Raw genomic sequence first — 12,694 nt, 5'->3', positions numbered from 1 at the left:
GGTCACGAGTTGTTAGTTCGTTCGTGATGTAGGAATTCAGGCTCACTCAGGCGGAGGCTATGCGTCTCACCTGTGGTCACGAGTTGTTAGTTCGTTCGTGATGTAGGAATTCAAGCTTTCGGGCGGAAGCTATGGCCGACGCCAGAGGCCACGAGTCGTTTAATTTAAGTTAGGTCATAATGTAGTCATCTTCAAGCTTTCGGGCGGAGGCAATGGTCGACGCCAGAGGCCACGAGTCGTTTAATTTAAGTTAGGTCATAATGTAGTCGTCAAGCTTTCGGGCGGAGGCTATGGCCCTCGTCAGGGGTCACGCGTCATAGTTTTTAAAATGTAATGTTCGTTCGGGATTTCAAGGGCAGGAGAGGCCCCTACGTTATTTTTTTAAAGTAATCGATCAAGAAAGGCTTTTCGGAAAATGTGAGTATGGACTTATCTTTGTTTTAATTTTAAGTATTAATTATGATTTGAGGTATTCGGAAGGACTAGGGAAGTGTTTAGTGAAGTTCTCTCATTCTCTCTCTTGTAAGGTCGTTCAATCGTTAAGGAAGTAAAGAGATTATTGTTTTAAATTGTAATCCCGCTATTTAAATGTTCTTTAAAATGATGTTGAGTATTTGACTTTAAGAATAAAATAATTTTAATTAAGTATTATGTTATTTTGCAAAATCTCCTTAGTTCAGCTCTCACCAGACATCCTGTACGGGATGACGAACCTATGATCCTAGGTACAGTAAAGTATTTTATGAAGTTAAGACTAGTTGATGCCAAGCGAGTTGTTTCTATGTAAAGAGCTACGATTCTCGCCCCCCCCTCTGAAGGTGGATCGTGACAAGAAATTACTGACGGGACTCTGGGCTGGCTGCTCTGTTCACTCGTCAGCGCAAGTGGCGTGACCATGTAATTGGGGCACGGGGCCGGCGCGGCGCGCTGCGGGCTTGCAGAATTTTGTTTGTTTGTTTGGCCGCGCGCTGGCGCAGCCACGGGCCGCAGTTACTGGGGCGCGCTGTCGTAACAAGCCGCGCGGTGTGGCCTGCACATTGGGGTAGAGGGGGGGTAGTCTTCCCAGATGTTCTAGTTAGTTGTTTAGTAAATTTGACTTCAATAACGAGCTTTTGTTATGGTAGGCGCGGCAGGGCGCGCGAATTTAAGCGCAAGTGAGTGGTGACTCGGGGCTCACTCAGGCGGAGGCTATGCGTCTCACCTGTGGTCACGAGTTGTTAGTTCGTTCGTGATGTAGGAATTCAAGCTTTCGGGCGGAGGCTATGGCCCTCGTCAGGGGTCACGCGTCATAGTTTTTAAAATGTAATGTTCGTTCGGGATTTCAAGGGCAGGAGAGGCCCCTACGTTATTTTTTTTAAAGTAATCGATCAAGAAAGGCTTTTCGGAAAATGTGAGTATGGACTTATCTTTGTTTTAATTTTAAGTATTAATTATGATTTGAGGTATTCGGAAGGACTAGGGAAGTGTTTAGTGAAGTTCTCTCATTCTCTCTCTTGTAAGGTCGTTCAATCGTTAAGGAAGTAAAGAGATTATTGTTTTAAATTGTAATCCCGCTATTTAAATGTTCTTTAAAATGATGTTGAGTATTTGACTTTAAGAATAAAATAATTTTAATTAAGTATTATGTTATTTTGCAAAATCTCCTTAGTTCAGCTCTCACCAGACATCCTGTACGGGATGACGAACCTATGATCCTAGGTACAGTAAAGTATTTTATGAAGTTAAGACTAGTTGATGCCAAGCGAGTTGTTTCTATGTAAAGAGCTACGATTCTCGCCCCCCCCCCCCCTCTGAAGGTGGATCGTGACAGAAATGGTAGAGTTCGCCGGATAGGTTCTATTTCTGGAGAGAGAGAGAGGTAGATTTTTATGTTTATTATTAAGTTAGTTTCAGCTTCTGATAGCAGGTTATTAAGAGTTTACTTGAGGAGAGGATTACGGAATTTAATCTAAGAGGAGGAAGTCTTTGAGATTTTTTTTTTTTGACGTAACAGATGTTTATTTGAGGATACTTGTAAGGATAAAGTTTATAGTGATAAGTTGTTTTAAGTCGTTGAATTTATTGTAGATTTATATCGGGGATTATTACGTGAGGAGAATACGTTATAAGTTAAATGCTTATTAGAGATAATGCAAGTGGTTTAATTTAATTGAAGTTCATTTTAAGATTGTAGGTTAAGAGAGTTAAAATTTAAAATAAAGTTTTTTGTCGTAAATAGGAATTATTTTCAAGAGAAGTTTGTTTTGTTTTCGTGCGCGTAGGAGACGAGACGTACGAATTAAATCAGTCGAGGGAAGGATAAACGTTAGAAAGGAATTAAAGAGAAAACGAGAGTTTATGTAAAAGAGAGTTATAGAATTTATAGTGATGTTTTGTTTTAATTAGAAAAATGTTGAGAGTTGTTTCAGAACGACACGTCAGTGGACGTGGCAGAATGAACACGTGACGGGGAGGTGCTGAGACCTAGCGGAGAACGGAGGAACCGCAAGCGAGGGTTGGCGCACCTGATGGAATTCGGTGACGTCACGGGCTCATACGGAGACGTGGACGGCCGTGACCTTGTTTTGATCAGCTGTACGGTAACTTAGCGATAAGAAAATAGACTATTGGTTAAATACATTTAAATTTAAGTGTGTTTTAGGAGAAGAGGAACTTTCAGTATGTAAGTAATTTAATTTAAGAAGTGTATGATGTATAGGCTAGAAGTGTTTCGTTGTAAGTTGTTTATGTTTTTGTTAGTTAAATTCTACCTCGGTTTTAAAAATATTTTTTTGGGATTTGTAAACATTATTAAGGAGGTACACTATAAAATCGATAAGCATTGAGAAAACTGGGAAGGCTAGATTTTGTGTGTAGAGGGAATTTACTCCAAAAGAACAGAGAGACAAAATTAATGTTTTCATTAGGGCGAGGGACCCTAAGGTGAGGCGTTGTGTCCCTGGGAAGAAAGGGAATTGTAGCGCAGACCATAGGAGATGGGCTGACTACGGAATTAAGGGTCAGGAGAATCCTGAGAGTTGTGAGTAGTTTGGGGCAGGAGTTCCCCATGGTAGTACCGAAGTGGCTATCCTGTATGGGATAGGGTACCATTTCAATGAAGTTTGTTGGTGGGGTTAGAGCCCCCTGTGTAGTGGGCCTATAGCAGATAGGCACTACAGTGAAATTTTTGGTTATTTTGTGAGGTAAATTCCCTGGAGGTTAAGTAAGATTGGATTCAGTTAGGAAGGAGGGAAATGAGAAACATTGCTGTAGAGAGTTAGTGTACTTGCCTAATGTGAAATTGAATGTTACTAAATTAATTTAGGAGAAAGTTTTGTTCGGTAAATAAATAATAATGGAAGATAGCTAGATAATTAATTAATTTTTTTTGAGTAAGGTGTTTTAAGTAATGAAATAAAATAAGGTGAAGTAATTTGAATAATTGGGGAGGAGTTTCTTTAAGAGTTTAGATAATTGTTTTTGAATTTATTGAGATATTCAGCCAGTGGAGTTTGAGTATGAGAGATACAGTGAGATTTCAAGGAAATTGGTTGTTTATTAATTAGGACGAATGAGATTTTATGATTTAGAGTCAGTAAGCATAGTTAAATTTACGACATAATATTTGTTGACAGTTTACAGTTATTAAGGAGAAAACAGAGTAATCTATTTATTTTTATTTTAAGGGTTTGAAGATAAGATTATGAATTTTTTTTTGAAAGTTTCTTGGGCATGTTTGAATAATTTTTATTTGGATTTTAAGAAATTACAGAGAAAATTTAATTGATTTACATTAGTTTGGAAGTATGGAGGTTTAGTGTTTGATTAGCCCTAACTTGATGGTCGGATCCCAAAAGAATGCCGTAAAACCGATAGCCAATTGAGAGGAATGCGGTAGGCGCTTGTGTAGAGAGGGGTTGTGGGAAAACTCCTTGGGACTGATGGCAGATCAGGGGCCCTAAATAGTGTGTGATGCTGTAAAACCAGTGCAGAGAAAGCCTGGTATGCTTAAATTTTTGGGCACAGGTTATGTAAACCTGGGGTTCCATGGGATTTAGTCATGTTAGCTGCTGTGAGACATTAAGATTTCCAGGCTCCATAGTAAATTCAATGTAAATTTTTGTTTTCTTAAAATAATAAATTTGTTTTTAATTTTTTTGAGATATTTGATTTGTAACAGTGAATACAGACCCCGAGGAATAAGAGTTGTCATGCTGTGAGAGGAGAAGGTGGTAGGCCTAAAAGGGTACAGGCACCACAGAGGTTATGTGCATTGCATAATTTAAATATAAGGAAACTTGAGAATTTGAAATTTTGTTGTTGGTTTGTACACCCATAAGAAGAGTATAGGCAGAATTTTTATTGTTATGAGATGTCTAATTTAATTGAAAAGAAGAAAGTTTAAAGATGCAAGGTAACATTATTATTGTAATAATTGAAAGAGATTAAGAGGTAGAGAGAAATAGGCAGTTTTTGTTTGTAAGTACTAAAGTTTACATATAGAAATTTAGTAACTAAGAATGAATAATAAGTTAAGTCTAGTGTAAAAGTTTTTTTTAAGTTTGTTAAGTTAAGAGTCACAAGTAAATTTTTTTTTAGAGAGAATGTCTTTGATAGGAAGTATTAGAAACTTATGGGAATTTTAGGGTAACATAAATAATGTAGGTAATGAATAATAAATAGATGGTAGGTCTTAAGTTAGGATTAACATTTGAAGCAGAATTTAATTAAGAAGAAGGAAAATAAATAGGCCTAATGAAAAGAACAAAAAAGGATTTTATGGTAAAGCATTTTTTTTAAGTAATAAACAATGAATAATAATGTTGTTTCAGGGTAATGTGTACTAATAATACAATTTTTTTTTTAGGACCAAAGAACAGGAATTATGTAATTTAAATTAACATGTATTTTTGAAACTGTTACAGATTCCTTAAGATGAGCTGAGCAGCAGTCCAGTTTACAAGATGACAAGAGTTCGAGAGACAAGATACAAGATCACTGAAACAAGAGCCAAGACTGAAGATTCAAGAGAAGAGAAAGCTGGCAGCCATGGACTTACAAGTGGAGATTAATAAGGTTATGTAAAGTTTTATTTTTTTATGGAAGACAATAACTGGAGTTTTTTTTTGTTATAAACATTATTTACAGAACTTTTTAGGTTATAGTAATGTAATGGAACTAGTGAGTTGTGGTAGCTGTCAAAAAGAACTAATACCTTAAGTTTAATTTTTAAAGTTAATTTTCTTAATTTACAGAGGGATTAGTAGTTTTTTTTAAACCTTATTTAGGTTGGAATTTAAATACAATAGCTTATTATAAATGTGTACGAACAGTTCAAGTTCACAGTACTGATAGGTAGGTCAGATGATCTTATTGATTTTGATGATTTGTTGTTTTGAGTTGATTTTTAAGTGTTGTGAATTAGACAATGAAATAGTTCTGAAAACTTAAATTATTTCAAGCTAAGAAATAGTAAAGTTAATTGTAACTCAAAGGACACCAGAATTTAATTTTTTTTTGAATTAGTAATGTTTGAAAATTTTATACTTTACAAGAAAGGTTATAAACAAACAGATCGGATGGAACAAGGATGCAGTAAATCACAATTTCATTTAGAATTATTGATTAGCTTTTGAGGTTATGAAGTAAAAGTAATTATAGTTTAAAAGTTTGAATAAAAAAAAATGTTTTTTTTTTTAATTTGTTTGAAATAGAAAGTTTAAAAGTTAATTAGTCATGATCTAGGTGGGTGATGGGGTGGGAATTGGCCACTCTTTTTCCCTATAACCTCCCTAACATGGCCTTCTATTACAACTAACAGAAATAAAGAAGAAGAAAAATGAAGAATTATTAGTTAGAATGTTTCTTTCATGAAGATACCTGATGAACTTTTACTGTTTGGAAGAATAGAAGCAAGGTTAGTCAGATATTTTTACTCAGAAGAAGAAGAAGATAAAGCAGTTTTATGACTCGACAAGCCAGAGATTGGTGTTTCCCCTCTGCGCTCCTATTGACTACGTTGTTTACTCTCATGGGATAGCTGGTTCGGCACCATGGAGAGAGATTGGTGGGCATTGTGGTTGCCCCCAGAAGAAAAGAAGAGTAGAAGAGGTTATGGGTGGGTCATGTGAACTGACCTTCAACCCAGTTACTTCGTGGGGACTATTTGCTGTATAGAGAAGATCAAGACTCAAGAGTTAGGGAAAATCATTGGAGGTCATGTTTCCCTTCCTTAAGTTTTTCCTATCAAATTATTTGCCTGATTAGATTATGCTAAGGGTGGGATACTTTATGTTAGCAGTTGAATTAATTAATTTTATTTTTTTGTGTGTTTGCATCCTTGCCCATCGATTGCAGTTTAGTAGTTAGTTTTGTATTTGTCAGGCGTGATGGTAATGCCTGTTGATGATGTTTCAGAATTGTAATCTGTTCGTGATGAGGATGGCACAACTCCGAAGCAGATGTGGGGAGAAGTTGTGAGCTGCCCTGGAAGCCAGTCCAGTAGCTGTTGGAGTTGAGTGGTGTTTGCTGATGGCCAGCCCAGGGAGCTACTCTTCTCGACAACACTGACTTCGAGGAGTTGCACCAACCTTCACGAGATAAGAGTTTAATTAATTGAAACACTGTAAGGACACTTAATTTTTTTTGAAGAACGAAAGAAGTATGGTAATAAACGGAAACCGAAAAAAAAAAAATAATAATAATTATCAAGAATTTGCACATTGTTTAACGAATACTGAGAAACTAAGAACAGTAATTTAATTTGTAAAGAAAGCTTCACTAACAGAACAATTTTTTTAGAATTGAGAACTCGAGCCTCTGAAGGTTCCTGTGAGAACAAACCAGATAAAAGTTTTACATTTAATTTTATGAATACTTGTTGTTTTAAAATAAATCTTATGCAGAATTTAGATGTATGTTCAGACAGCAAGGAACTAAGAAAATTATTATTTTTGTGAAATGAGGAATTTATAGTTATGGTTTAATGGAAAAAGACAATTTGTAATTTTGAGGTAGCTCGATGGGGCTCGAGCTCTGTGAGGGGAGGGTTATGTCGCGGGTTGAAATTTTGCAGGGTTGTTGAAATCAAATTTAGGGACTTTACTGACGGGACTCTGGGCTGGCTGCTCTGTTCACTCGTCAGCGCAAGTGGCGTGACCATGTAATTGGGGCACGGGTCCGGCATGGCGCGCTGCGGGCTTGCAGAATTTTGTTTGTTTGTTTGGCCGCGCGCTGGCGCAGCCACGGGCCGCAGTTACTGGGGCGCGCTGTCGTAACAAGCCGCGCGGTGTGGCCTGCACATTGGGGTAGAGGGGGGGTAGTCTTCCCAGATGTTCTAGTTAGTTGTTTAGTAAATTTGACTTCAATAACGAGCTTTTGTTATGGTAGGCGCGGCAGGGCGCGCGAATTTAAGCGCAAGTGAGTGGTGACTCGGGGCTCACTCAGGCGGAGGCTATGCGTCTCACCTGTGGTCACGAGTTGTTAGTTCGTTCGTGATGTAGGAATTCAGGCTCACTCAGGCGGAGGCTATGCGTCTCACCTGTGGTCACGAGTTGTTAGTTCGTTCGTGATGTAGGAATTCAAGCTTTCGGGCGGAGGCTATGGCCCTCGTCAGGGGTCACGCGTCATAGTTTTTAAAATGTAATGTTCGTTCGGGATTTCAAGGGCAGGAGAGGCCCCTACGTTATTTTTTTTAAAGTAATCGATCAAGAAAGGCTTTTCGGAAAATGTGAGTATGGACTTATCTTTGTTTTAATTTTAAGTATTAATTATGATTTGAGGTATTCGGAAGGACTAGGGAAGTGTTTAGTGAAGTTCTCTCATTCTCTCTCTTGTAAGGTCGTTCAATCGTTAAGGAAGTAAAGAGATTATTGTTTTAAATTGTAATCCCGCTATTTAAATGTTCTTTAAAATGATGTTGAGTATTTGACTTTAAGAATAAAATAATTTTAATTAAGTATTATGTTATTTTGCAAAATCTCCTTAGTTCAGCTCTCACCAGACATCCTGTACGGGATGACGAACCTATGATCCTAGGTACAGTAAAGTATTTTATGAAGTTAAGACTAGTTGATGCCAAGCGAGTTGTTTCTATGTAAAGAGCTACGATTCTCGCCCCCCCCCCCCCTCTGAAGGTGGTATTTTATGAAGTTAAGACTAGTTGATGCCAAGCGAGTTGTTTCTATGTAAAGAGCTACGATTCTCGCCCCCCCCTCTGAAGGTGCACGTGACAGAAATGGTGGAGGCGCCGGGTAGGTTCTATTTCTGGAGAGAGAGAGAGGTAGATTTTTATGTTTATTATTAAGTTAGTTTCAGCTTCTGATAGCAGGTTATTAAGAGTTTACTTGAGGAGAGGATTACGGAATTTTAGTCTATAGTGGAGGAAGTCTTTGAGATTTTTTTTTTGACGTAACAGATGTTTATTTGAGGATACTTGTAAGGATAAAGTTTATAGTGATAAGTTGTTTTAAGTCGTTGAATTTATTGTAGATTTATATCGGGGATTATTACGTGAGGAGAATACGTTATAATTTAAATGATTAATAGAGATAATGCAAGTGGTTTAATTTAATTGAAATTAATTTTAAGATTGTAGGTTAAGAGAATTATAATTTAAAATAAAAATTTTTTGTCGTAAATAGGAATTATTTTCAAGTGAAGTTTGTTTTGTTGTCGTGCGCGTAGGAGACGAGACGTACGAATTAAATCAGTCGAGGGAAGGATAAACGTTAGAAAGGAATTAAAGAGAAAACGAGAGTTTATGTAAAAGAGAGTTATAGAATTTATAGTGATGTTTTGTTTTAATTAGAAAAATGTTGAGAGTTGTTTCAGAACGACACGTCAGTGGACGTGGCAGAATGAACACGTGACGGGGAGGTGCTGAGACCTAGCGGAGAACGGAGGAACCGCAAGCGAGGGTTGGCGCACCTGATGGAATTCGGTGACGTCACGGGCTCATACGGAGACGTGGACAGGCCGTGACCTTGTTTTGATCAGCTGTACGGTAACTTAGCGATAAGAAAATAGACTATTGGTTAAATAAATTTAAATTTAAGTGTGTTTTAGGAGAAGAGGAACTTTCAGTATGTAAGTAATTTATTTTAAGAAGTGTATGATGTATAGGCTAGAAGTGTTTCGTTGTAAGTTGTTTATGTTTTGTTAGTTAAATTCTACCTCGGTTTTAAAAATATTTTTTTGGGATTTGTAAACATTATTAAGGAGGTACACTATAAAATCGATAAGCATTGAGAAAACTGGGAAGGCTAGATTTTGTGTGTAGAGGGAATTTACTCCAAAAGAACAGAGAGACAAAATTAATGTTTTCATTAGGGCGAGGGACCCTAAGGTGAGGCGTTGTGTCCCTGGGAAGAAAGGGAATTGTAGCGCAGACCATAGGAGATGGGCTGACTACGGAATTAAGGGTCAGGAGAATCCTGAGAGTTGTGAGTAGTTTGGGGCAGGAGTTCCCCATGGTAGTACCGAAGTGGCTATCCTGTATGGGATAGGGTACCATTTCAATGAAGTTTGTTGGTGGGGTTAGAGCCCCCTGTGTAGTGGGCCTATAGCAGATAGGCACTACAGTGAAATTTTTGGTTATTTTGTGAGGTAAATTCCCTGGAGGTTAAGTAAGATTGGATTCAGTTAGGAAGGAGGGAAATGAGAAACATTGCTGTAGAGAGTTAGTGTACTTGCCTAATGTGAAATTGAATTTTAATAAATTAATTAATGAGAAAGTTTTGTTCGGTAAATAAATAATAATGGAAGATAGCTAGATAATTAATTAATTTTTTTTTGAGTAAGGTGTTTTAAGTAATGAAATAAAATAAGGTGAAGTAATTTGAATAATTGGGGAGGAGTTTCTTTAAGAGTTTAGATAATTGTTTTTGAATTTATTGAGATATTCAGCCAGTGAAGTTTGAGTGTGAGAGATACAGTGAGATTTTAAGGAAATCGGTTGTTTATTAATTAGGACAAATGAGATTTTATGATTAAGAGTCAGTAAGCATAGTTAAAATTTACGACATGATATTTGTTGACAGTTTACAGTTATTAAGGAGAAAACAGAGTAATCTATTTATTTTTATTTTAATGGTTTGAAGATAAGATTATGAATTTTTTTTGGAAGTTTCTTTGGCATGTTGGAATAATTTTTTTTGATTTTTAGAATTTACAGAGAAAATTTAATTGATTTACATTAGTTTGGAAGTATGGAGGTTTAATGTTCGATTAGCCCTAACTTGATGGTCGGATCCCAAAAGAATGCCGTAAAACCGATAGCCAATTGAGAGGAATGCGGTAGGCGCTTGTGTAGAGAGGGGTTGTGGGAAAACTCCTTGGGACTGATGGCAGATCAGGGGCCCTAAATAGTGTGTGATGCTGTAAAACCAGTGCAGAGAAAGCCTGGTATGCTTAAATTTTTGGGCACAGGTTATGTAAACCTGGGGTTCCATGGGATTTAGTCATGTTAGCTGCTGTGAGACATTAAGATTTCCAGGCTCCATAGTAAATTCAATGTAAATTTTTGTTTTCTTAAAATAATAAATTTGTTTTTAATTTTTTTGAGAAATTTGATTTGGAACAGTGAAGACAGACCCCGAGGAATAGTAGTTGTCATGATGAGAAGAAGGTGGTAGGCCTAAAAGGGTACAGGCACCACAGAGGTTATGTGCATTGCATAATTTAAATATAAGGAAACTTGAGAATTTGAAATTTTGTTGTTGGTTTGTACACCCATAAGAAGAGTATAGGCAGAATTTTTATTGTTATGAGATGTCTAATTTAATTGAAAAGAAGAAAGTTTAAAGATGCAAGGTAACATTATTATTGTAATAATTGAAAGAGATTAAGAGGTAGAGAGAAATAGGCAGTTTTTGTTTGTAAGTACTAAAGTTTACATATAGAAATTTAGTAACTAAGAATGAATAATAAGTTAAGTCTAGTGTAAAAGTTTTTTTTAAGTTTGTTAAGTTAAGAGTCACAAGTAAATTTTTTTTTAGAGAGAATGTCTTTGATAGGAAGTATTAGAAACTTATGGGAATTTTAGGGTAACATAAATAATGTAGGTAATGAATAATAAATATATGGTAGGTCTTAAGTTAGGATTAACATTTGAAGCAGAATTTAATTAAGAAGAAGGAAAATAAATAGGCCTAATGAAAAGAACAAAAAAGGATTTTATGGTAAAGCATTTTTTTTAAGTAATAAACAATGAATAATAATGTTGTTTCAGGGTAATGTGTACTAATAATACAATTGTTTTTTTTAGGACCAAAGAACAGGAATTATGTAATTTAAATTAACATGTATTTTTGAAACTGTTACAGATTCCTTAAGATGAGCTGAGCAGCAGTCCAGTTTACAAGATGACAAGAGTTCGAGAGACAAGATACAAGATCACTGAAACAAGAGCCAAGACTGAAGATTCAAGAGAAGAGAAAGCTGGCAGCCATGGACTTACAAGTGGAGATTAATAAGGTCATGTAAAGTTTTATTTTTTTATGGAAGACAGTAACTGGAGTTTTTTTGTTATAAACATTATTTACAGAACTTTTTAGGTTATAGTAATGTAATGGAACTAGTGAGTTGTGGTAGCTGTCAAAAAGAACTAATACCTTAAGTTTAATTTTTAAAGTTAATTTTCTTAATTTACAGAGGGATTAGTAGTTTTTTTTAAACCTTATTTAGGTTGGAATTTAAATACAATAGCTTATTATAAATGTGTACGAACAGTTCAAGTTCACAGTACTGATAGGTAGGTCAGATGATCTTATTGATTTTGATGATTTGTTGTTTTGAGTTGATTTTTAGGTGTTGTGAATTAGACAATGAAATAGTTCTGAAAACTTAAATTATTTCAAGCTAAGAAATAGTAAAGTTAATTGTAACTCAAAGGACACCAGAATTTAATTTTTTTTTTAATTAGTAATGTTTGAAAATTTTATACTTAACAAGAAAGGTTATAAACAAACAGATCGGATGGAACAAGGATGCAGTAAATCACAATTTCATTTAGAATTATTGATTTGCTTTTGAGGTTATGAAGGAAAAGTAGCTATAATTTAAAAATTTGAATAAAAATGGTTTTTTTTTAATTTGTTTGAAATAGAAAATTTAAAAGTTAATTAGTCATGATCTAGGTGGGTGATGGGGTGGGAATTGGCCACTCTTTTTCCCTATAACCTCCCTAACATGGCCTTCTATTACAACTAACAGAAATAAAGAAGAAGAAAAATGAAGAATTATTAGTTAGAATGTTTTTTATGAAGATACCTGATGAACTTTTTTTTTATTGTTGGGAAGAATAGTAGCAAGATTAATCAGATGTTTTACTCAGAAGAAGAAGAAGAAGAAGATAAAGCAGTTTTATGACTCGACAAGCCAGAGATTGGTGTTTCCCCTCTGCGCTTCTATTGACTACGTTGTTTACTCTCATGGGATAGCTGGTTCGGCACCATGGAGAGAGATTGGTGGGCATTGTGGTTGCCCCCAGAAGAAAAGAAGAGTAGAAGAGGTTATGGGTGGGTCATGTGAACTGACCTTCAACCCAGTTACTTCGTGGGGACTATTTGCTGTATAGAGAAGATCAAGACTCAAGAGTTAGGGAAAATCATTGGAGGTCATGTTTCCCTTCCTTAAGTTTTTCCTATCAAATTATTTGCCTGATTAGATTATGCTAAGGGTGGGATACTTTATGTTAGCAGTTGAATTAATTAAT

The 12,694-nt window shown here is 35.9% G+C and overlaps 1 long non-coding RNA gene across 1 annotated transcript; it reads left to right on the top strand.

Moving 5' to 3' along the window:
• The first annotated feature begins 841 nt into the window (after positions 1-841).
• Positions 842-12,232, top strand: LOC134531539 (uncharacterized). The gene is made up of 3 exons (XR_010075025.1): positions 842-2,662; positions 4,905-5,616; positions 11,936-12,232. It is a non-coding gene; the product is annotated as an uncharacterized LOC134531539 (long non-coding RNA).
• The last annotated feature ends 462 nt before the right edge of the window (positions 12,233-12,694 follow it).

Source organism: Bacillus rossius, chromosome 5 (assembly GCF_032445375.1).
Source record: "Bacillus rossius redtenbacheri isolate Brsri chromosome 5, Brsri_v3, whole genome shotgun sequence".
Taxonomy (NCBI): domain Eukaryota; kingdom Metazoa; phylum Arthropoda; class Insecta; order Phasmatodea; family Bacillidae; genus Bacillus; species Bacillus rossius.
Note: the sequence above shows the minus strand (reverse complement) of the source record. Positions and strands in the feature narration are given on the sequence as shown.